Source organism: Macaca fascicularis, chromosome 1 (assembly GCF_037993035.2).
Source record: "Macaca fascicularis isolate 582-1 chromosome 1, T2T-MFA8v1.1".
In the NCBI taxonomy this organism is placed as follows: domain Eukaryota; kingdom Metazoa; phylum Chordata; class Mammalia; order Primates; family Cercopithecidae; genus Macaca; species Macaca fascicularis.
The window spans coordinates 29,701,453-29,727,461 of record NC_088375.1 but is presented as its reverse complement, the minus strand read 5'-3'; the positions used below and the strand labels follow the sequence as shown (position 1 = coordinate 29,727,461).

At 38.2% G+C, this 26,009-nt stretch overlaps 1 protein-coding gene and 1 long non-coding RNA gene across 24 annotated transcripts in view; one reads left to right on the top strand and one right to left on the bottom strand.

The window, feature by feature from the left end:
• Positions 1–26,009, bottom strand: part of DNM3 (dynamin 3) — a 562,992-nt gene that overhangs the window by 290,790 nt on the left and 246,193 nt on the right. The gene's annotated exons all lie outside the window — the stretch shown is intronic.
• Positions 5,447–8,743, top strand: LOC141408414 (uncharacterized). Its single transcript, XR_012422877.1, has 2 exons — positions 5,447–5,731; positions 6,257–8,743. It is a non-coding gene; the product is annotated as an uncharacterized lncRNA (long non-coding RNA).

The following is a 26,009-nucleotide window of genomic DNA, read 5'->3' as shown; positions in this document are numbered from 1 at the left end:
CACCCTTAACCCACACACATGCAAGGATGTTGGCTACAGTATGGCATCTAATGGCAAGCAATTAGAAGCAACTCATTTTCCTAACAGGAAACTGATTAACAGGTTGTGGCATAATCCTCTGATGTTAAATTAAGCTAAACAAAAATACCTAGTACATGATGTGAGAAAAATATTTTTGCCAGCGTGTGCTAATAGTGGGCAGAACCCTAGAGTCAGACTAACTGGGACTGGCTCCTGGTTTCAGTAGTTGCTGCCTGGGTGACACTGGGTCAGTTAAAGGGAACAACCTCCCTTTGCTTCAATTTCTTCATATGTAACATGGAATAATAATAGTAATACCTTAATATAGAGTTGTTACGAGGATCATATGAGCTAATATACATAAAAGATTTGGATTAGTACCTATTCGTATTATATATATGCTATTATCTCAGTTATGTTTGTTATTGTAAGGACAGAAAAAAAATTGTAATATATACCAAAATGATAGCTATGATTGAAACTTGATGGTAAAATATAAAGTTCTATTTATTTCCTCCTTTCATTTCCCTGTATTTTTCCTATTTTCCTATAATACTCAGGTTATTAAATAAGTAAGTTGGCATCACATTATTGCTTGTTTAAAAGAGGCAATTTCTTGAGATTCCCTTTAATGTATAATGAACACAGCATGTTGGAAAAAACTGAAACAGATTATAAGCAACCTAGTGGTGAAATAACCTAAGAGCACAACATAAAAAGAAAGCATTCTGAAGTAGTATATGGGAAATCACTGTGATGAAAGAAGCTTGACTATTTTAAAGAAGGAACTGACTGGATTGACTGAAAACATTAATAGTGTTCAATAAAAGCTGACTGAAAATAAGGAACCAATATTTAATATTCATATCAAACCTAAGCTTATTAAAATGTAGCTGCCAAAAAAAATTAATAACTTTCTGGTTCCCTGGTTCCTCTGTAAATCCCAACCTCTACCTAATAACACAGGCATAAGTTTAAATTATAACCATCTAACAAATATTTTGTAAATCAAACAGAACTCCAAGTTACTGTTTTGCAAAAGAACTTCATCACACAACTGAAGGAGCCCCTTTCTCACTTTTTTCTGGACTTCCCAAATCTACAATGACTATGTCTATGGTGCCTTCCTCATCATCCACTCATTCTGCCCTGCAAAAGCACCAGAAACCTCTTCTCAGTGAGTTTGGCTTCCAAAACATTAGCCTATGCTCACATAATGAGGGCGTTTTTTATGCCTTGTGGCTTACTGGGCTTCCGTACTATCTTGATTCTTAAAATTATTTCTAAAGATTTGTTTCTCTTCTTATTGTTTCCCAGAATTTGCTCAAATGCCTGCATATGCATTATTTTGGCCACATGTACAGTTATTTCTAAGAGTTCACTAAGAGTGAGCTGTTTATTCTCAGAGTTTACTCACCTAAACCACTATAAGATCCAGGCTATTAACCATGATGAAAATCAGGGCTCTCGTTTTTTTCACTTTTTTCCTGTGTATCTTTTCCATGTGCAGAGCTTCCTTTGAAGTTAATGGGCCCTCCATGTGGAAGGGATTCCAAATGATACAAAACAGAATGAGAACTAAGCCTGTCATCTATTTCTCACATTCAAGGACAAAAATACACACACATAGGAAAAAATACCTCACAATTATCAAGGCCTGAATAAAATGTGGATGTTTACTAAAAATAATCCAGAGTGCTTATTTAACAGAAGAAGACAAAACACCTTAGTAAATATTTATTAATTATTTAATAGAAAGTTAGTGAGCACCTTAGATGTGTCAGAAAGCATACCGGAAATACAAGAATAAACCAAGGAAACAGTAACACACATACACACAAAGGCACAGTCCTCAACCTTCATGGAGCTTATAGACTAACGAGAGAGTAGGCACTAAACAAAGTCTCACACAGATAAATGTAAAATTATAACTCTGGTTGGTGCTGCTAAGAAGTGGTTCCTTATGTGATGCGTACTCTGACCTGCAGCGGGTATAAGAAAAGGCGAACTTGAAGTGTTCAGCACTTGAGCTGAAATGAAGAGTGTGGGGCAGGAGTGGGAGAGGGAGAGGCAAACTCAGTGTGGCCACTCTTTCTAAAGCAAGAGGGAGCCTCCTACCAGGCGCGCCCAGAGGAGAGGCAAACAACACTTAGTCATGTAATTTATGTGAAGAAATTTGGTCCTTATCCTGAGAGAAATGGGAAGCCTTTCAAGTATTTAAAGTAGGGTAGCAATATGAGATTTAGATACGGTTTGGCTGTGTCCCCACGCAAATTTCATCTTGAATTGTAGCTCCTATAATACCCTCATGTCGTGGGAGGGACTCAGTGAGAGATAATTGAATCACGAGGGATGGGTCTTTCCCATGCTGTTCTCCTGATAGTGAATACGTTTCATGAGATCTGATGGTTTTATAAAGGGGAGGTCCCCTACACATGCTCTCTCTTGCCTGCCACCATGTGACTTTGCACCTCATTCGCCTTCTGTCATGATTGTGAAGGCCTCCCCAGCCACGTGGAACTGTGACTCCATTAAACCTCTTTTTCTTTGTAATTTACCCAGTCTCGAGTATGTCTTTATTAGCAGTGTGAGAACAGACTAATACATACTTGTCCATGAAAAGTTATTTTCTAGCTCTGGCTTGGTGAAGAGATTTGAGAGAGGAAAAAGGATACAGGGTGATCGATAGTTGACTATTGCAGAATCCTACATTATAAATGATGACAACTTTGACCAAAGTTTTAGAAATGAACATATGGAGATGTGAACAAATTTGAAGAATATTTAGAAAGAGAAGTTAGTATGACAATGATAAATTGGATATGGAAGATGAGAGAGAATGGGGTGTGGAAGATGACTCCCGAGGTCTACGTTTAAGAAACTAAACAGACTGTGGAGGCACATTCGTGGAGAAAGAGTAGGCAGACTATGTTTAGGGAGTGGAGGAGTCGTAAGTTCAGTCTGGACATGTCAAAATGTGAACATGTGAAATAGACCATTGACTGTAAAGATGTCTGGATCAGCTATGCAAATTTGTGAATTGTTGTTTGCCGATGTAAATAAAACTGTGGGTGTGAAAAAAGTGACTTAAAATGAGCATTTGAGTGAGAAAAGAAGAGGGCCCAGGACTGAGCCCTGATGGAAGCCAACGTGCAATGTCTGGGAGGAAAGGATGGACCCATGAAGGAAACTGAGGCAGGGCTAGAAGAGAGAACAGAGAATACTACAGAAATGAATGAAAGAGAATGTCTCAATAAGGTGAAAGGATTGAAAGGTCAAATGCCACTGTAAGGTCAAACGTAAAATTTTTTTCACTGGTTTTAAGGTTACTGAAGAGAGAATATTAAAAATATTAAACAACTGGCCAGGTGTGGTGACTCACGCCTGTCATCCTAGCACTTTGGGAGGCCGAGGCAGGCAGACCACCTGAGGTCAGGAGTTCGAGACCAGCCTGACCAGTATGGAGAAATCCCATCTCTACTAAAAATACAAAATTAGCTGGGTGTGGTGGTGCATGCCTCTAACCCCAGCTACTCAGGAGGCTGAGGCAGGAGAATCACTGGAACCTGGGAGGCAGAAGTTTTGGTGAGCCAAGATTGCGCCATTGCACTCCAGCCTGGGCAACAAGAGTGAAATTCTGTCTCAAAAAAAAAAGTTAACAACTAGTATGACATCAGTCTGACCAATCCCCAAAGGTGCTGGGGTCACAGTGCTAAAGCAGGGTACCAAAGGTTCCCTTCTGTGCCAGGCCTTTGTCTTTAGTCTCTGGACAGAGGGGAGGATGGAGGGACTCAGAGAGGAGCTTCACCATCTCTGATGAGAGAGGGGCATTTGCAGGAGCAGCCAGCTGTAACTGGTCTGAAAGCATTAAATATGAGAAAAACCATTCTGGCTCTGCTGATGCATACTGGCTGGGGAACACCACTAAGTGTTGTTGCTGTGGCCTGATGCAGAGGGGGAGCGCCGAATTAGAATGGGCGGATGACAGAGGTGAAATTTTCCCATGTGAGTCTGATTTCATATGATGAATCAATATTTTGTCAGCATGTTCCAGATGCAGAAAAAAAAAAATTATTCCAAAATTGCAAAAGAAGAAGAAAAAAAACACACACACACAAGAATTGGACAATGAAGAAAACATATCAGAGAATCAGTTTTAAAAGACTTCCTGGAAATTTTGGTCCCTATAGGGAAGCAACAAGATGTGCTGTCATTCATTCAAATTAAAGCTATAGAGCAATTTATCAATGTCAAATAATGAGAATGGCTGACAAATGTTAAGGTTTTGGGTTCCTAAGACAGTCTAGAAAAATTTATTTACCCTATTACACCTCTGAAAAAGAGTACCAATAGTATTACTAAGGAGATGCTCACACACTCAGGTATTAAATAAGTGTTAGTAGCCAATCCTTCATAGAGAACCCACTACCATAAATACTGACGTTCTAGGGAAAAATGCATGCATAGATCTAATGTAGAATCCCAGTTTTAAATCTCTTCCAATGTGAAGGAATCAAGGACCTCCCTTCCTCACCTTTGATTGTTCTGTGGATTTTGGCGTGCAGGATGTGAGGATATAGACACCATTAAGCAAATAGCTGTGGGTGACTGAGGCTTTCACCTTGTGCAAACCACAAACATACTTTCCTGTCAGTTTGGTTAACCCCGAGCACTTTAGTCTTGAGGTCCTGAGGAGTGACTTACCAACTCCCCTGTTCAGTGCCACAATCTCTTATGTATGACCCAGTTGTCTTTCCTCCTAGCAAGCCAGAGAACACACTTCATAACTTCTAACTTGCCCTTATGTATCACTACCTTTTTCAGTGTTTCTAAGGATTTAGCTGCTAGTAATTACTAGGGGACAAAATAAAATAACTCATTCCTAAAAACAATCTCTTTCTCCTCTCTCCACTTCAAACACAATTCAGCTTTCAGAGAAAGATCAAAGATGATATCTGTGGGACTCTGATTCACTATTAGTCCATTTTCACGCTGCTGATAAAGACATACCTAAGACTAGGACGAAAAAGAAGTTTAAATGGACTTACAGTTCCACATGGTTGGGAAGGCCTCAGAATCACAGTGGGAGATGAAAGGCACTTCTTACATGGTGGTGGCAAGAAAAAAATGAGGAAGAAGCAAAAGCAGAAACCCCTGATAAACCCATCAGATTTCGTGAGACTTACTCATTATCATGAGAATAGGATGGGAAAGACTGGCCCCAGTGGTTCAATTACCTCCCCCTGGGTCCCTCCCACTACACGTGGGAATTCTGAGAGATACAATTCAGGGTGAGATTTGCATGGAGACACAGCCAAACCATATCCGTCACAAAGACTAAATATAAGAGCCATGCACATATAAAAGAAAATGCCAACATTCTGATATTCTAAAATAGAGAGAGGGCTTAGGTCTCAGTGAAGACTTTTTTTTTTTTTTTTTTTTGAGATGAGATGTAGTTTTGCTCTTGTTACCCAGGCTGGAATGCAATGGCGTGATCTTGGCTCACCGCAACCTCCACCTCCCAGGTTCAAGCGACTCTCCTGCCTCAGCCTCCCAAGTAGCTGGGATTACAAGCATGCACCACCACGCCTGGATAATTTTGTATTTTTAGAAGAGACAGGGTTCCTCCATGTTGGCTAGGCTGGTCTCAAACTCCTAACCTCAGGTGATCCGCCCACCTCAGCCTCCCAAAGTGATGGGAATACAGGTGAAAGGACACAAAGATAGATGTGTACCCGCCCCCCACCCGCTACACCCTTGTTCTGCTCTCTAATCTTTGCACATACCAGAGATTTCATAAGTTCTGTGAGTACCTGGTTTTCTGCACGTACCAGAGATTTTGTTTTGCACATACCAGAGATTTTGTAAGTTCTGAGGCAAGGTCACAAGACGTGTTTAAGTAAGATAAACTCTTGCTGCCATAAACCTGCTCTCCCGCCTCAAAGTTTGAACCAAAATATCAGAAATGGCAGGAACCAATCATAGTTAGCCAAATCGCCTTGTTCAAACACTAGCCAATCATATATCTGATTTGTATAATAACTCTATGCCCACTTTTCTTAGACTATATAACATTGTTCGGAGTTGAGTGGGGGAGCTCTCCTGCCCGTCTCGTTTCACGAGCGAGGGAGAGTTCCAGGTTCGAACCTGTAATAAAGATCCTTGCTGCTTAGCTTTGACTCTGGACTCTGGTGGTCTTCTTCAGGGAATAAACGGTCTGGGCATAACACAGGTATGAGCCACCACGTCCAGCCCAGTGAAGACTTTTAAGTAACTGATGGGATTGAGGCAGGGTTTCTCAAAGTATGTTCTAAGAAATGCTATTTAAGACAGACATTCCAGGAAAAAAGTTTTCATGACTAAAAAGGTTATGGAATTCCTGCAATACCATACAGTCTTCTCTCACATACACAACGCACAATCTTCTATCAAAAATGCTGAGAAGTACCAAGATAAACACACCTTTTAACTTTGCTTAACAACTCCAAATTTGACCATGAAGCCCTATTTTAATATCTCCAAGTATTCCAGATGTACTTCCAAAAACAGTTGGTTCATAGAGCTGAGGTGGCTACCCTTGAGAATACAGGGTCCTCAGCTACAGAAGAAAGCAGGGAATCTCCACTGGAGCTTTGCATCTCCTCTGCCTTTCCCTGTTCCCCCTCCCCAACACCACCTGTCCACTCCATGCTGGACTGGCTTTGGATTAGTACCAAATGTGGAATGTGAGAAAAGAATACTGGATAAGGGACTGTCTCCGAAAACAACCAGGTCTACAGCAGTGCAAGGAAATAGGGGGATGATGAGTGCAGAAGTCAGTGAACAAGGGAAGTAAAGAGCAGACATGTGAGAACCTCCTGTGGGGTCTCTTTAGAATGATCGTATGTGTGTGAAAAAGATACATCTACCCAGACAGAATGCCATCCACAGGAAGCACAATACAAGAATGAGATACTGACACAAATTGAAAAAGGGGAAGATGCATTTAGGTATGCTTCTTCTTACAGCTTCTGATATAAACAGTCCAACAAGAAAGAACTGATATTTCATTAATATTATCACAACACAATTTATTTACATAGCAAGTGCTACCTTTTCAGAGCCAAAGATAAGCTGAGTCTACATATTAGCCAGAGACAGAAGATCCACCCATCCATCCTTCTGTTGAATAGATGGTTATTGAATACTTACCATGTGAATTGAGTACCTTTTTTTTCTTTATTCTAGGCACTAGAACTTACATTCTCCAGTTGGGGTAGAGTTGTGGGTAGAGTTCAGGAATAGACAATAAACATATAAATATATATCTGGGGATGATAAATACTATGAAAAAAACAAAGCAATCTAAGTGAGATAATGCGTGCTCTCAGTTTATGTTGGAGAGAAAATGACGTTATTCACTTAATCAGGAAGGGCCTCTTGGATAAAATAACATTTCAGCAGAGACCTGAAGGAATTTAAAGAGTATGTGGATTGTGTTGGTGTAGGGGGATGGAGGAGGGGAATGAATTCCGGGAAGAGGGAACAGTGAGTAAGTACAAAAGTCTTGAGGCAGGAACACCAAGGAAGCCAATTGCCTGATCCCAGTGAGTGAGATGGGGAGGAGCCTTAGGAACTGGGATCAGAGAGGCAGGAGGAGACAGATCCCATAGACCTTAACAGTCATTGGAGACCTTTAGATTTGATTCTCAGTAGGATGGAAATCACTAGAGGGTTTTAAACAGGGAAGTAATATGATATCACTGTTTTAAAGGGTGCTTTCTGGCTACTGAGTGGAGAGACTCACGAGAGAAAGAGGAGAAGCAGCAGGGAGGCCAATAACCCAGGTGAGAGATGATAGAGCTTTGAGCAGGGTGGTGGTAATGGGCAGAGAGAGAAGTGGTCAGATCCCAGATGACAGGATTTGCTATGGGAAAGGAGATGTGGTATGAGAGGGGAAAAAGGGAATGAGAGCTCTCTGCAGGACTAGATGCCATGCCCTTGGAGGACAGAAATATTATCTAACACCTTTCTATCTCCAGCACCAAATATACAACCTGCACTTTTTTTATTACTGAGGTATGGACAGACTCCCAGACAATGAAAAGACTGTATGCTTCATATGGATACAAATGTAAGATAAACAATCTGTTTCTTTCATTGGTATGTTCTCTTGAGAAGATGAAGATAATTTTGACGGGGATAATTTTATTGTCATTTCTTAATCAATATTTTCATCCTGTCAACAACATTTTTAGCAACTTTATCATAGCTACTAGATACTACATGGGGTGAAGGTTATAAAAGATAAAATTTTGGACTGACTTCAGGACACCCATAGCCTCATATGTGGCATGAAACTTATGCATATGGTAAAATAAGCAACTGGAAGCAATACTTCCATGGAGGTAGCAAGTCTCCAGGTACTCTAGACCCAGCTGCATCCCTCTAGAGCATGATCCTTAACCTCTCGGAGCCTCAATCTTCCCGTCCATAAATGAGGATAGTAGTACCTACTGTTGGAGGACAAATGAGAATGAACAGAGCACTAAACAGTACTTGTAACCATTACTCCAGAATATAGCATTATATGAGTAAGTGTTAGTATGGGGATCAAAAGGCATAAGTGCATGGAGAAGGAAAGGCTCTCATTCATTAGATAAATTGAGATACCTTATTTCCTTGGTACTCTTGTCAAATTGCTGTGTAGGGCAGGTGTATAAGTATATAAAGTCTTAGAGATTCTGCTAATGGAAGAACGTTTATGAAGAGTATGAAACAGGTAGAAGTGATCACCTACATTTCAATATCCACACTAAAACAGAAAGCGTGTCTTAGAACACCCAGTCTAATCTCTTTCCACTCTTTGCCACATGTTTCAGCCACACTGGGCTATCTTTCTGTTTCTACAACACACAAGTTCTTTCTAGTCCTGGCTGTGCCTTCTGACAGGACTGTACCTTCTGACCTTTCCATGGTTAGCCACAGCTTGTCATGCAGAACTCACCTTATACTATCCCTCTTCAGAGAGGCTGTCCTATTGCCTCTCTCCATACTTCCCCTCCATCTTCACTTTTCCTCATGGCAACCAATTTTAATTCTCTACACTGAAAATATATACAATTTCTTCTTGCTCATTTGTTTTTTTGTTGTTCATTTTCTGTCTTTTCCAGAAAAGACAGAAAAGACTAAAATATAAGACAGAAAAGACTAAAATATAAGCTTCATGAGAGAGTGAGGACTTAATCCGTCTTATTTACCAACCCACCCCCAGAAGAGTGTCTGGCATCAATTCAATAAATAGGAAATTAAATCAGCAAATAATGTCAAAATCCCTTTTCTAGGCAGTATTATTTGCTTCTTTGCATCAGATTATTTAAGAAGACACTCAGAAGAAATTTATGATTGAGTTTGACCTATCAGGGAATTAAAATGTGATTGACAACACAAAACGGATAACTCCCAGCTGACGCCACATGATGCAGGATGTGCTGTAAAATTTTGTGTAAATGCTTTGGGCACTTTTGTCAAGGCCAATTTTTGATGCCAGGAAGTTAAAATTTATGTTAAGAAAGCATGGACTTACTGAGTTTTTTGTTTTGTTTTGTTTTGTTTTTTTGAGAGAGAGTTTTGCTCTTATTGCCTAGGCTGGTGCGCAATGGTGTGATCTCAGCTCACTGCAACCACCCCCCGCCCTGCCTCAGCCTCCCAAGTAGCTGGGATTACAGGCGCCCGCCATCACGCCCAACTAATTTTTTGTATTTCTAGTAGAGATGGGATTTCACCATGTTGGCCAGGCTGGTCTCAAACTCCAACTTCCTGAGTTTCTTTGAGTACATCTGTTCCTCGGTTGTAAAAAAGTGGGGGAGTGGCAGAAAGAGCTAATAATAGTATATCTCCTTATAGAATTATGGTGAAAATTAAACGAGGGAATCCATAGAATAGCCCCGCACATAGCAGGAAGTTAAGGAATGTTAATGTTACCAAGATAAAATTTTAAATAACAGTGGTCATTCTTGGAGTTTATTTTCTGAATATAATTTTTTATTTCTTTCCAATTTGACTTTCTTATCTCATTAAGACAACTCTTTCACTAAGGAAACCCTGTTTACCTTTAATCATCAAACTACACTTTCAGTAAATACCCCACATTCAGTAAATAAATAAGACATTAATTATAACCTGAGGACTACTTTAAACTGTTAATGTTATTAAATTAGAGGAGCCGTGAGAACTACTGGTTAAGTTAAAGTTTACTGGCACAATTCTGAGAATTCAAAAGGACAACTTTATTAATTGTGATAATAAAAATGACTGTTAACCCTTAATGAATATTTACTATGAGCAGTGTGCACTTTACATGGATGTCCCACTAATCTTCTCAACAACTCTATGAGATTTGCACTGCTGTTCCTCTTTTATCTTTGAATGCTATGAGGCATAGAGAGACTCAACCTTATGATGTGAACGATTCGGCTTACAAGTGGCAAGTAGGGCCCCAAACTCATCTCAAGCTCCAGGCCTATGCTATTAAACGCCCCCCTCTGTTTTCAGGGATAAAAAGACAGATATCACTACAGATTTTTATCATTGGAAAAAAAGTAACCTTTGACATTCAGGAATTGGTTATGTTTTCAAGAATGGCACATACTGGAAAATGGAAACACTGAAAAGGTTCAGGGCCAGAGTCACTGTGATGAAAGAATCACTCAGATTTAAGAGTCAAAAGAGTACCAATGAGTGGAAAGGGCCAAGACTTTATAGTTGATCCCTAGCTCCACCATATGAGTCACACGGCCTGGGAGAAACTAGAGTGAAAGCAAACAATTGAGAGCCCCAGCTCTGGTGCTGGACTTCATGAGTTTAAATCCTAGCTCTACCACATACTACATGTGTCACCCCAGACAAGTTATCCAACCTCTCTGTACCCCAGTTACTGAAGCTGTTGCTACCTAGACCATAAGGTCATCGTGAAGATTAAGGAAAATAATGAATGTCAAGTGTTTACTGCAAGGCTGGTATGTAAGAAATACTTAATCATATCAGCTATTTTTATTATTATCTATTGAAATGAAGATAAGAGTATATGCTCTGCAAGATTATTTTGAAGAACAAAGCACCTAACACACTGCCTGATACAAAACACCCATGCAATAAATTATAGTTATTATAATTATGATTAAAATATCAAATATTCCAGAGAATGACAGATAGAAGTATAAATACATATAGCAGTTTCTGGACAATCCTTTCAAAAGAACCTTCTGGTCTGCAATATGGACATCATCACCAACAAAAGATCTCGTGACACCTTTATAGTCAATGAGGTTTTATAATTTGTCCTTTGCTAAACCCTTAAATGGCTAAATTGAAAGTAACACTCTAAGATTTAAAAAAAGGAATCCATCTATTATACTATTCTAACAATTAAAGAAGCTCCAGTAGCCCATGTGCCTCTCTTTCTTCTCTTATGTCTACTCTGTTCATTATCTGAGTTTAGCACTTACATCATCTTGTTTTGAGTTACTCGCCACTGTGTTTGCTATGTTCCCATTTTCCCAATAAGATTACAGCTTATTCGTTCAAAGCATAGACTTTCTGGGCTTTTAGGTCAGTTCTGCCATTTACTAGCTATGTGAACTTAGGCAGCTTACTTAATATAGCCAAGCCTCATTTATTTTCAACTAAGAATTGGAACCAATAATCCTAAATTCAAGTAGATTTTGTAAATACTAAGATGAATGTATATAAAGTACTCATTTGAATGTCTGGCATCAGTGAAGGGTTGATACTATTATCAAGTAGAGATCAACTGTGCTTTATACTCATTTGGAATACCAAATACTTATATCTTCCCTACATCACAGATTAGTCAATAAATTATTGGTCCCATGGTTCTAAATCAAGGGCAATATCAACACCAAGGGCTACTGGAAACATGTAGCAGTCTTATTGTATTGTCACAATGCCTGGGGGGTCAAAGATGATAAAGGAAAATCTCTCCCATCTAAAGCAACACTAGCATTGGGTTTTATGCTATTGTTTTGTGCTAGGGTTTTAAGTCATAATTCGGTGGTTAGCTCTAATTGTTAATCAAGCTTAAATCAGTCTCTTTCTTAGATTAGTATTTACTATGTTCAGAATCCTATTTGAGAGCTACACGTTTTTTGTTTTTGTTTTTGTTTGTTTGTTTATTTGAGACAAGGTCTCATTCTGTCACCCAGGCTGGAGTGCCCTGGCACAATTTCAGCTTACTGCACCCTCGATCTCCCTGGCTCAGGTGATCCTTCCACAACAGCCTCCTGAGTAGCTGACACTACAGACGCATGCCACCACGCCCAGCTAATTTTTGTATCTTTTGTAGAGACAGGATTTTGCCATGTTGCCCAGGCTTGTCTTCAACTCCTGGGCTCAAGCAATCCACCTGCCTCACCCTTTCAAAGTGCTAGGATTACAGGCATGAGCCACTGCACCCAACCTACATGTAATCATTGTTGTGGTGACGTATTTATTTAGATGGAAAACTGAAATAGTCAAGCCTGAAATGACAATTAAATTTCAAATACATTTTTTTCTTTGAATGACAGAAGGTAATGTCCAAAATTAATAAGCAGCTTTAATATATTTTAGAGTCTCCCTTTTGGATGTTAATGTCACAGTTTGAGTCATTCTTTTAAAGAACAATTATGTATCTGGCGATTTAATTCCAGATTTTAAAATATTTAACTCTTTCATTCATTCAAAAGTTACCTGTTGGATGTTTATAAGCAGATTCTATGTTAGACACACAGAATATGGTAGTGAAAATGGCAACTATTGTCCCTGATCTAACTGAGCATATAGCCAAATTGTGGAGATGGACATTAAACAAGTAGCTATACAATTCTTGGGTGAGAAAAGTATGTGTTTCTATGGGAAAACGCAGTTGAGGACTGAAAATAGTGTAGAAGTCAAGTACTCCTAAGAAAGTGCTACTTAAACTGATAAATGAAATGATGTTTGGGCAATAATGGAAAAGAAGAACACGGAAAGAGCCTGAGCTATTGAACATGACTGGAGACCTCGAGCACAGAATTCAGGAGTGTCAGAGGCAAGAGAAGGAACAGGGAGAAAGGAGGGAATGAATAATGGATGTTAGAACTTTAATTTTATCTTAAATGTAAACAAGTATTTTCGAATGGTTGAAAGCTGAGGAGTAACAGGTTCAGAATTTATTTTGTTTGCACCAAAACAAAACAAAAGAACAACACATTAATTGTTTGACTTGTTTGTAATTTCAGCAAAATGTTTCAGGGTAGAGTGTTGGAGCTCCTGGTTAAAGTCAGTCTTTTAATTATTTGTGGATTTTAATTACCCATATTCTTCCCAACCTGCTTAATGATGGCTAACTGAAAATTGGCTGTAACTCAAGATACTCCAGGAGGAAACTTAATAAAGTATGTAACAGATGAATTCCTGATTTCCATTGAAAACTAAAGAACATATAAGTAACAGGCATTCTGATTTCTGATGGGAAATGGAGAGGCCCTGGTAAATATCAGTCATCCAGAGCAGCTATTTTGTTAATCCCGTAAACTAGTTGCAGATGTTGGCTCAAACAGCGAGGCTTTGCATCTGTAATTTTAAAATTGTCTCATATTTCTAAAACCTGACTCTGCATGCACCGGAAATCAGTGACATGAATTATGAACTCCAGGAAGAGGAGACGCACAAGAAATGCCAGAAGTGATAGGAGATAATATTTGGAGCAGTGGTCAGGCTATGTGCACAGGATGAGTGAAGGATGACATGGTTCCTTCCTCCAGGACATGAATCCTGAGACCAGGCATTTGAAAATGAAATCCTGCAAGTGGATGTACCAAACAAGAGGAAGTCATTTATAGATAGTTGAGTTCCCAAAAACAAATCCTCCTTTTCCCTTTTCCTCCTCCACTTTTTATAGCAGGTCAACAGGAAGAACTGAGTCGCTGGAAAAGAGAAAGATGTTTGAAGAGAAAAATATATATATGCTACAAATTCCATAGCTTTATTAAGAAAATCCGTTTTAGTAGACTAGGGAAGGAAACAATAAAATGACTTACTATTAAACTAAGGTTTTTGTTATAATAGTTCTTTCTTATAAAAGACAAAAATCCATTTAGACTCAAATTAAAACTTTGAAAAGGGGCTGGAGATGGTAAAACTCCATAAAGAATTCATATTAGTGCAAACAAATAATAATCATAGGCATTAGAAATTGTTTAAATTATGATGACTATATTTAGTATTAATATTTTTATTTCCCAAGCTTATTTTATTTTTGTTCACCATTTCCAAAGTAGTTCTCCATCCAGGCAATACAAATGGTAGTACAGCTAATAATCTGCCCACAGGGGCCATCCATCACATGCTAAGTGTGTAAATAACCTTACCAAGAATCAGGACAAAAACTTCAGCCAATTATTTGGTAAGGCAAGAGTACAGTGCAAAGCTTCAAGGAACTGAAGTTTAATTATAAAACCAGGACACTCATTTCCTGGATAGGGAACATTCATCCCATATAATTCAGCCTAATGGAATTCCCTGGGGTGGGGAATGGATTGGTTGCTAAGTCAAAGAAATTTCATAGTAACTTTGGGAGTAAGACATTTCATTCCCCAATTAGTGAATGCTCCACATGTTTACATTTTTTCAAGAGATTATCTCTTAAGATTCACTTATTTTCTGCACTTATATAATTAGAAAATATATATTGCTAGGCAAATAAACCACTTTGCTCTTTCCAGAATTATTCAGATACACCTGAGACCTGCATTAACTCTTTCAAGTTACTAAGACTACTCCAATTAAGTCACAATCTTGCTGTACCATGCAAATTACTCCCAAGGGAAAGTAAAAATGATTCCACAGAAGCTGTAAGAGACTTGGTCATTGCAAATGTCTGAGGGAAAAAAGAAAAGGAGGGACTTCACTAAGCGGTGGGGGATTTACGGCAAATGGAATTTTGAACTAACATGTAGAGTTACTATATGATAAATCTGAGACCCTAAGATTAGAAGACATATATTTATCTGAGGAGGAAAAACAATTAGATTGTTCTCAAATGGGATTATCCTATTACAACACAAAATTTTAAAATTTATGATAAAATGTCCTGACAAGCCCTGGCATTTAGGTACCTTGACACTGAGACTTAAGATACAGCAGAGTCCTGAGTGAGAATGGAGCCCAGAAGGTTAACCACTGGGTACCCCATGCCTAACTGCTCTGATCAACATACACTTTCTTTTTTCTGAATACATAATGCAGGACTCCTTGAAATACCTTAAGAATGTAAAGATGTCTCATATTTTGTGGAATATCCTGACTCAGGAAAAATTCTGTAATGTTATTGCACTGAATGTGAAAAGATTCGTGCTTTGGGGACAGAAACTGCAATTTGCCTTGGTCATGGTGAATTTGGGACATATTTATTTTCAGAGGATTTAATTTCAGTATGAGAAGCAATGAACAAAAATAACAAAAGGGCACTATTGGAAATATATACAAGAATGTCTCCTCTATTTACTCTGATTTTCACTGGGATAATGAACCAGTGGCATCCTTCCAAAAGAACCTCCTGGTCTGCAATACGGACATCATCACTAACAAAAGATCTCGTGACACCTTTATAGTCAATGAGGTTTTATAATTTATCCTTTGCTAAACCCTTAAATGGCTAAATTGAAAGATCCAGAGTTCTCGCAGGATAATAAGAGAAGAAATTGACATCCCTGCACAGCAGTCTCAGCCTGTGAACTGACAGTGATTCTCCCAGCTGGCCAACAGCTGAAAACCCTTTTACCGTTTTTTCCACATCCTACTTAGTAACCATACTGAGTTTCACCATCTTCTTAAGACGTCCTTGTAACTCCTACTCCCCTCACTCCCAACAGATGAACCAGCCTCTTGTTTTATCTAGCACATTGAGATAAGCAGGAATAAAGTACACAATATTTTTTTCTCCCCAATTTTGGTGACATTTCTCTTTCAACAGGAATTTTAATAGTAGTGCATATTCATTCTTTTTTTATAAAGAATAACGTTACCTTAAATTGAATAATAAGAAAATTCATTCAGTGGCAAACGATCACTCCCAATAACCAAATAAGTCTTATAGAAGAAAAGCAAGAACGTTTCATAAGTATATCAATGTAACAAATTATGTAATTTATTCAATATGTAAGACCATAATCACTTCAGTGAAATTCAATGCCCATTTTTGATAGAGAATCTCAGATACAGAGGAATAGACGAATTTTTTTTTTTAATTTCTTTTTTAAAAAAAACTTTTAGGTTCAGGGGTATATGGGAATTTTGTTACATAGGGAAACTTGTGTCATGGGGGTTTGTTATACAGATTATTTCATCACCTAGGTACTAAACTTAGTACCCATTAGGTATCCTCTCCCTCCTCCCACCCACCTAAGTTTCTTTCTTTCTATCTCTCTTTCTTTGTCTTGCTCTGTCTCCCAGGCTGGAGTACACTGGCACAATGTTGGCTCACAACAACCTCCTCCTTCTGGGTTCAAGCAATTCTCCTGCCTCAGCCTCCTTAGTAGCTGGGATTACAGGTGCCTGCCACCACATTTGGCCAATTTTTGTATTTTTAGTAGAGACGGGGTTTTGCCATGTTGGTCAGGCTGGTCTCAAACTCCTGACCTCAAGTGGTCTGCCTGCCTTGGCCTCCCAAAGTGGTAGGATTACAGGCCCAAATTTATTTCTTTATCATACTAAATATATTTAAAACAAAAATCCAACATTAAAACTGATGGTAAAAGACTAAAAACATTCCCACTAAAGTAAAAAGCAGTTTAGAAAATCCAGTACTATTTTATATTGTTCTGTAAGGAATAATATATGAAAACAGAAATAAAAGATGCAACTACAAATGTAAAATAAAAATTATAATTGAATTTTTAAAACTACTAGAGAATCCAAGGCCAGGTGCGGTGGCTCACGCCTGTAATCGCAGCACTTTGGGAGGCCGAGACGGGCGGATCACAAGGTCAGGAGATCGAGACCACGGTGAAACCCCATCTCTACTAAAAATACAAAAAATTAGCCGGGCGCGGTGTCGGGCGCCTGTAGTCCCAGCTAGTCAGGAGGCTGAGGCAGGAGAATGGCGTGAACCCGGGAGGAGGAGCTTGCAGTGAGCCGAGATTGCGCCACTGCACTCCAGCCTGGGCGACAGAGCCAGACTCCCTCTCAAAAAATAAATAAATAAATAAATAAATAAATAAATAAATAAATATAAAAAACTACTAGAGAATCCAGTAAACTCCAGGGATACAAAATAAGTGCTTAAAAATCAATGGTTTTCATGTAGCAATAAGTAATTATAAGATATAATTGAAAAATCCTATTTAAAATTACAACATGAGTATTTTCAGTTATTTTATATTTTAACAACAAATATAAATTTACCTAAATTAAGGGGGAAAACAGAAAATTATAATAAACAGAACAAATAACTATTTTATTGGATGGGAAAACAGGAAGTGAAAAAATGAGACTTCATCCCATATTAATTTATAAGCTTTACACACACCCAATCAGCATTCAAATAGAACTCTAGGTGGGATATGACAAGATTTTAATCTTAAACTGAAAGAATAAGTAATCTACAAAAGCAAAACTCATTTTCAAAAAAAGAATAATAAAAGGAAAAACATAGCAGTTATTAAAACAAACAGCTGCAATAATTAAAAAGTGTGTCACTGTACAAAAATCAACAGATGGAGGGACAAGACAAATAACCTAGATATGGACTCTAGGTGAAGAGTTCATCCTTCAGCAGGACTGAAGCCAGAATTCTGCCACTTATCCATTGTATGACCTAGGGTAAACTATTTGACTTTTCTAAGCTTCAGTCCCATCATTTATAAAACAGGAAAACTACTGGACCCTATTTCACAGGGTTGCTGTAGAACTGCATGAGTGGATGTAAGGGACCCATTTAAGGCAATATCTAGTCATAGAGTAAATTTTAAGGAATGTGAACTGCTATTATTATTATGCTATTATTGTTGACAGTATACAATCACGGAAGTATTGCAAATCAATGGTGATAGTATGGACTGTTCATATGATTATATTTGTACATTAGCCCCTTTGGAATAAAAATAATAATAATAGCGGCCGGGCGCGGTGGCTCACGCCTGTAATCCCAGCACTTTGGGAGGCCGAGACGGGCGGATCACGAGGTCAGGAAATCGAGACCTCCTAGCTAACAGGGTGAAACCCCGTCTCTACTAAAAATACAAAAAACAAAAAATTAGCCAGGCGCGGTGGCGGGCGCCTGTAGCCCCAGCTACAGAGGAGGCTGAGGTAGGATAACGGCGTGAACCTGGGAGGCGGAGCTTGCAGTGAGTGGAGATTGCGCCACTGCACTCCAGCCCGGGCGACAGAGTGAGACTCCATCTCAAAAAAATAAATAAATAAAATAATAATAATAATAATAATAATAGCCGGTAGTAAATGAGTTGTTACGAGATACATAGTGCTTTACATAAACTAATGTGTTTAATCTTCACAACAACTCTAAGAGGTAGATGCAATAATCATACTCCTTTTGCAAATGAGGAAACAAAGAAACAGTATTAAGGCAAGTTCCTTAATACCTGGCAAGTATTATGGCTGGCAAGTGGCAGAACCAGGCATTGCAGATTCTATGCTCTTAGCCTCTATACTCTGCTCCCTAAGTTAGTGCCTCACCTCATACCCTGTGCCATGACAAATCTCAGATGGGTAACAGGGACAAATGTCAATAATTGATGCATTAAAATGCTACAAACATAAGAATGAATACTTAACTGCTCTTGAGGTAGGTACCACCTTTCTAAATGTAAACACAGTAGAAGAAATGAGAGAATAAAGAACAATAAATATTACTATAAACCATTTTTTAAAACTTTACCTCAAGAACCTCATAAATAAAATTAAATTCTACATAAGAAAAATGTTTAAAAATTGTTAATAGATATGATAAAAGGTCAGTATAATTATTGCATCAAAAATCTGTTATAAATCAGTAAAAGTTTAAAAATATCAAAGAGAATATAAACAGCAGCATGAATGGCTCATTCTAAACAGAAGATACTAGTGGTCAATAAGCATGAAAAATATTTCTCCTCACTGGTAAGTTATAGACATAAGTGACTGTGGTTTAAGAAGACAGAAGTATATGATCATCAAACAAACAAAAAAAAATTTAAATAGCTAAGTATAAAAATCCACAAAAATATTGGAAGAAAATATAAGCAAGATAAAAAATAAATGCCATAAAACGTTTCAAATTGTCTAAGCCAAAATTATAACTTTTTGTTTTATAATATACAGTAAATAAATTGAAAGTTAAGAGATAGATAAGCAGAAAATATTTGTCCTATATATAATACAAACAAAATTAATATCCAGACTATTTTAAAAATTCTAAAAATCAGTAAGTAAATATTACAATGGTTCCCTAAAATGGGCAAAAGACACATCAGACATTTCATAGGAAAAGGGATACCAAAGTCTGTTAAATAGGTATAAGGCTGGTCTGTAACTTTCTTTTTTCTTTTTTTTTTTTTTTTTTTTTTTTTTTTTGAGATGGAGTCTCGCTCTGTCACCCAGACTGGAGTGCAGTGGCATGATCTCAGCTCACTGCAACTTCCGACTCCCTGGTTCAAGCGATTCTCCTGCCTCAGTCTCCTGAGTAGCTGGGATTACAGGCATGTGCCCCACCACGCCCAACTAATTTTTGTATTTTTAGTAGAGATGGGGTTTCATCATGTTGGCCAGGCTGGTCTCGATCGCCTGACCTTGTGATCCACCCTCCTTGGCCTCCCAAAGTGCTGGGATTATAGGCGTGAGCCACCGTGCCTGGCCTCTGTAACTTTCAATAAGTAAAATGTAAATCACAACAACAATATATTATTTTCTCTGTTACATTATCAAAAATTATATAAAATATAATTATCCAGTACTGGGGATTAAGGTACTTACATATATAGTTGTTGGGTCTATGAACTGGTTCAGCTGTTTTGGGAAAACTGGAAACAGCACAAATATCTATCCCTAGGGAAATGTGAATTAAGTATGGCACATCCATACTGTAGAACACTATAATATTATGTCACAAAGAAGTTTTGTCATTTTATGTCTGCGAATTTACATGGAAAGATCCCTAAGACATATCGTTAAGTGAATAAAGTGAGTGCAACTTCAAATATTTACTCAGCAGCTACCATACACCAGCTTTTAGATGTTGTTAGGGACACATTAATTAACAAAAGAGACAAAACTCCTTGCCTTGGTGGAGTTTACAATTTTAGCACAAAATATGTACAATATTTGTCTATTCTTATTTTTTTAAATCACAGTGTCTTTGTGTGTGGGTGGGTATGCACACATGTGCTTGTGTGTGTATATATGTGTATATATACTCCAAAATGATAACAGTGGTGGTAGCTATGGAGGTGAGTGGGATTGGGTGGGGGTCAAGAGTATATTTATTTTACCTGCATTATTTAACTTTTTCACAGTAAAAATGTGTTCATATATTTACTGCTTAACTTGAAAATTATAGATTCAAAATTATGTACTTTGGATACAAGTAACAAGTGGATACTTTGTTGGCTCCGTGGATACTTTGTGCTAAATAAGCTATACAGTGGTTAATAAAATAATCTTTGGTGAGGAACATTAACATTTTTAAATGTTATCAAAATTCCAAGGAATTGGAATAATACAGGCATTTGCTTACTTGGAATCAAACATACCACACTTGTGAAAAAGAGAGCATCAAAGAGGATAAAAGAGACAGAGGGAGGAAAAGAGGGAAGCAGGGGGAGAGAGAGAGGAGCTATGGGGCAGCTGGAGGGAGGCAGGAGGAGAGATGCCTTTGTTTCACCAGTTGTTCTTCCTCTGGTGAAACAAGACCATGCTCTACTGTCTCAAAGTTAAAGCACAGCAGAAAACCTAGATTCTGCCTATTGAAGGGGTTTTTCAAAGTAATTTTGAGTAGATAAGATAATCTCTTCACTGGTTTTTATGCTCTAAGCCCTCCATTAAGATGCAACTTGGCTGTAAAAATATGGAAAGTACATCTGCTTATTTTCTGGGGAAAAAAATGTAAGTGGCATACATTAAATACTATTCCAAATAAAATTCTAGATCTCAAAGATGCAGAACAAATTAACAGGCTGTGTATTTGACAAAGTGTGGTTTTCATAAACTCTAATCTCTATTTTATTATAATAAAATAATGATTATTATATTCTATAAGCTATTGACTAGCCCCTTTGGAGATATTTTTATAGAATTAAAAAATAAAATGGCAACAAATTCAAATAGCCATTATAGTTTTTTGGTTCATCAGATTAATTTATATAAACCCAAGTTCATTCTTTTCAGATCTAATGGCTTTATTATAAGAAAAATTTTAAGTGGCCGGGTGCAGTGGCTCACTCACACCTGTAATCTCAGCACTTTGAGAGGCCGAGGCGGGTAGATCACCTGAGGTCAAGAGTTCGAGACCAGCCTGGCCAACATAGTGAAACCCCATCTCTACTAAACATACAAAAATTAGCCAGGTGTGATGGCACACATCTGTAATTCCAGCTGCTCAGGAGGCTGAGGCAGGAGAATTGCTTGAACCTGGGAGGTGGAGACTGCAGTGAGCCTGCAGTGAGCTGAGATCACACCATTGCACTCCAGCCTGGGCAACAGAGCAAAACTGTCTCAAAAAAAAAAAAAAAAAGAATTAAGTAATAAAAAAAGCAAATGAATGTAAATGATGAGATTATAAATAATTGAGACTATAAAATGAGATTCTTGATGAAATTTAAAAACCATTAGAACTCTGGTTAAACATGGTGATTAAGATTTGAATCCTGGTGCTATCATTTATGATCTGTGTGACTGGGCACATTACTTGGCCTCTCCATGCCTCAGTTTTCCTATCTGTAAAACTGAGATAATAGGGGTACCTACCTCATAGAGTCGTTGAGAGGAATTAATGAGCTGATGTGTGTAGAACACCCAAAACCATACCTAAGTACCTAACTAGTATTATCTCATTTAATACAAAAACCTTATGAAACAGTTACTATTATTATCAGCTTATTAAGGATTAGAAACCTGAGGTACAGTAAGATTTAATTAATTTGCTCATAGTGACACAGTGACTCCACTGTGTCAGCTCTGAAGAACCATTGCACCATGTTGCTTCTCAACCTAGATTATAATCTCTTGATGACCTTCACTGAATTATTATAGCAGGGTGAATTAAATTTGTATTATGCTAATCTACTGAAATCCTGAGGTTGTTTGTTACCTGGTTAATCTATTCTGATTAATACATCAACTAAAGCTACTCATGTGAGATTACACAGTCCTTTACCTCAACCTGTCTCTTAAAAACTCTAACTCATCTTCTCTCTCGACTTTCCATGCTGCCTCTCTAGTAAAACCCCAGCTCAGAATATCAATTCATTTGTCTGTGTCCTCAGCTTTATGCCATCTTCCAACTGTAGAGCAGAAGAGCAATTTACAAGGCCAAGAGAATTCCTGCTGTCACTGTACCGTCAGATAGTCCCTAACCTGCACAGGACCTTCCACAGTCCAACTATCTGACAACTTCCTTCAAGTTCCTTGAGCTCTTAGAAACATCTAACTATTGACTATTCCCTCCTTGAAATATTCTCTCCCTTTAGCTTTTGTTCTACCACTCTCCAAGTTTTCCTACCTCTCTCATCACTTCTTAAATGCCTTTTCGGTTCCCCATTCAGTTCCAGTTCTTTCTCCATCATGCTTTAAGTCTTATATTCCTTTCTATGTTCTCATCCTTTGGAGGAGGTCTCATGTACTCCTATGGCTTCAGCTACCATGTATTTATTGACAACAGTGAAAGTTATACCTCTAGTGTGCATGAGTCCTGAACCTCAAACCCCAATGATATCTCCAATAAGCACAAACATATTCAAAATTGAAATCAGCACCTTCTTTATTTTATTTTATTTTATTTTATTTTATTTTATTTTATTTTGAGACAGTCTCGCTCTGTCGCCCAAGCTGGAGTGCAGCAGTGTGATCTCAGCTCACTGCAACCTCTGCCTCCCGGGTTCAAGTGATTCTCCTGCCTCAGCCGCCAGAGAACCTTGGATTACAGGCGCTCGCCACCATGCCTGGCTAATTTTTGTATTTTTAGTAGAGATGGGGTTTCACCATGCTGGCCAGGATGGTCTCAATCTCTTGACCTCGTGATCCACCTGCCTCAGCCTCCCAAAGTGCTGGGATTACAAGCATGAGCCACCGCACCCGGCCCTAAATCAGCACCTTCTGCTCTCATCTCCCCTGACACCTGCTCCTCCTTCTCCTGTATTCCCTTTGTCAGTACATGCCCTTAGCCATAAGCCTAGAAGGATGACTTAACTCCCTGAGAACCCTTTATAACCCTTCCAATTCTACCCTCTGAATATATTTTGAATCTGTTCCTTCTGCTAAATACTACCGGCAACCAATGTTTTTCTCACCTGAATAAAAGCATCCTCACCAATTCCCATATCTCTAGTTTGTCTCCTTCAATCTATTCCATTACAGACCTTTCTAATATAAAGATCAGTTGAGTTCCCTTCCCTATTGGAAATCCTTCCATGACTCTCCAATACCTTTAGAAGAAAGAGTTCTCGGTCTCTTCTGGACTTAAACACTTTTATCCAACTTCCCACAGGACGTTTTTACTTCAAACTCCCACGGTCACTCATACTCAGAAAGCTGCCTTTCCTGACTTTGGATACCAATCTGACCTTTTCGCTATGCTCTTTTCTCCGTGAAGAGCAGCACCATCTTACTTGTACCAAAATCATAAATCTTGATGGCATTGAAGACAACCTCCAGCCTTCTCTCCAACATCCCATTCATCACAGATTTTTTGGATTCTTCCTACTTAACTCTTGAATTCATCAGCTTTTCCTCAAATTCAGTACAAACACCCAAGCCCGGATCACCACAATTTTTCATCCACATCAGCCTTCTAACTAATCTCCTTTTTCCAGTCTTGTCTCGCCTTCGAAGCCTTTCTCTACAAATGTTAATATGATTGTGCTTAAAACCTTACTATAATTCTATACTGCTTTAAGCAACATAAAAATAGCTTTAATGGGGCTTACATCCTAATGAAGGAAGACAAAAAATAATAGATAAATAAATAAGATTGTTTCAAATAATAAAATGTAATCGATAGTGAAAGACATTGGGAAGAGGAAGGGTGACTTTAAATCTGGTGACCAAGGCTGCTCTCTTGAAGAAGTGATGTTTCATTAATACCTGAAGGGTCAGAAGTAACTAGCCTTGGAAAAGGAAGTGGACTTCAGTTTGCTTACTTACCATCATCCCCGCTGGGCTGTGGGCTTCCTGAGGGTGAGGCCTGCGATTGATGCATCATCATGCTTCTCTAAACACCCACCACAGATTTTGGCACAGATAGGTTTTGAATACATGAGTGGAAGGATGAATGAAGGTTAAATTTAAAATTTTGAGCAGTCCAGCTTTCGGTAAATTATGTGCTCACATTTTTTTGTACATTTGCTGACATTGACTCGTGAAACCATTAAAATTTCTAGGCAGACATAAACAAATTGAATTTAGACTTTAAAGGGGAGTTTTGTCTTTTTCGAATCCTTCTAAAATATTTCAGAACAGATGCTGCACAACAATCTCCTACAACCAGGAGCCCTAAGAGGACAGCAGCATGGATGAATCACTTCCTAGGACGCTGCAGAGCGTTTCAGCCCTACCAACCATAAAAGCCAGCATCAGTCGGAAGGCTGGGCCCCAAAACTCCCTAGAGTTGAGCCTCTTACTAGGCAAAACTGTTTTCATATAAACCCCAATCAATATCATCTGCTGAGATTCATAAAGAAAAAATTTCAAATCATTATGGTTTATTTCTGTTAAGTAGAAACTACTAAAGATCCTTTAAATATATCGTATCATGTATATATTATTGGATTTGATTCTGGAAAATAATATATTCTAGTTCATAATCCCTTGCTTGCAAATTACATTTTTTTTTCTTAGCAAATTTGGCAGCAAAAGCTGATCTGATGTGAGAGGATTTATCTCTTATTTAAAAGTTTACTTGGTGTGACTATTCCTTTGTTTCACTGCAGAAATAGAATATGTTTCATTATAGGATGCTGTCTCTAACTCCACAAAATGTAGGGTGATATATGATATAGTTAATAAACTCCAAAAAATTCTGACCTTCAAGGCATGCTTTGCCCCAGAAGTTCTGGATAAGGAATCTATATTCCATGATAACACTGACCCAATTCTATTATCTTGAGATGTAATACTTCCATAATGTGTGAGCTTTGAAGTAGCCAGCAAAAGTAAAGTCACAGAAACACAATTAGCATGATTTGAGTATTTGGAAGTAATATAACTGAAAGCTGTTCCAAATTTCCTCTGATTTAAAGTATGCATATATGCCATTATACTATTGCTTTTCCTATATATACATACTTCTACGAGCTAAGCGATACTTCTGACTATGAGGAAACTTTTATAGGTAAATCCTTTATATCATATCCAACCACAATCTGGGCACTGCAGGCATCAGAACAATTTCCAAAGCTTCTAATTTTCCCAAGTGTTTTATTGTTCTCATTTTATAAATTTTATAATTTTCTTGTACTTAAACTTTTTCTCCCAAGAGTTTGAAGAAACAGCACCTAACCTCCGGGAGTAATGTTTCTATTCTTTACAGGGCACATATCTGGTACTGGGCTGCAAACTTCATTACGTATATAATTTCTGAATCCCACCGTCATCCCGAGAGGTATTTTCTATTCCTCCCATCACATGGCTGAGCAAACTCAGGCACAATTTGTCCTAGGCCACATGGCTCCTAAGTGACAGAACAGAATTTGAACCCAGGAATGTCTAGGTCCAAAACCTGTGTCTTCCCAAAATATCATGGGGCGAATAATTGACCT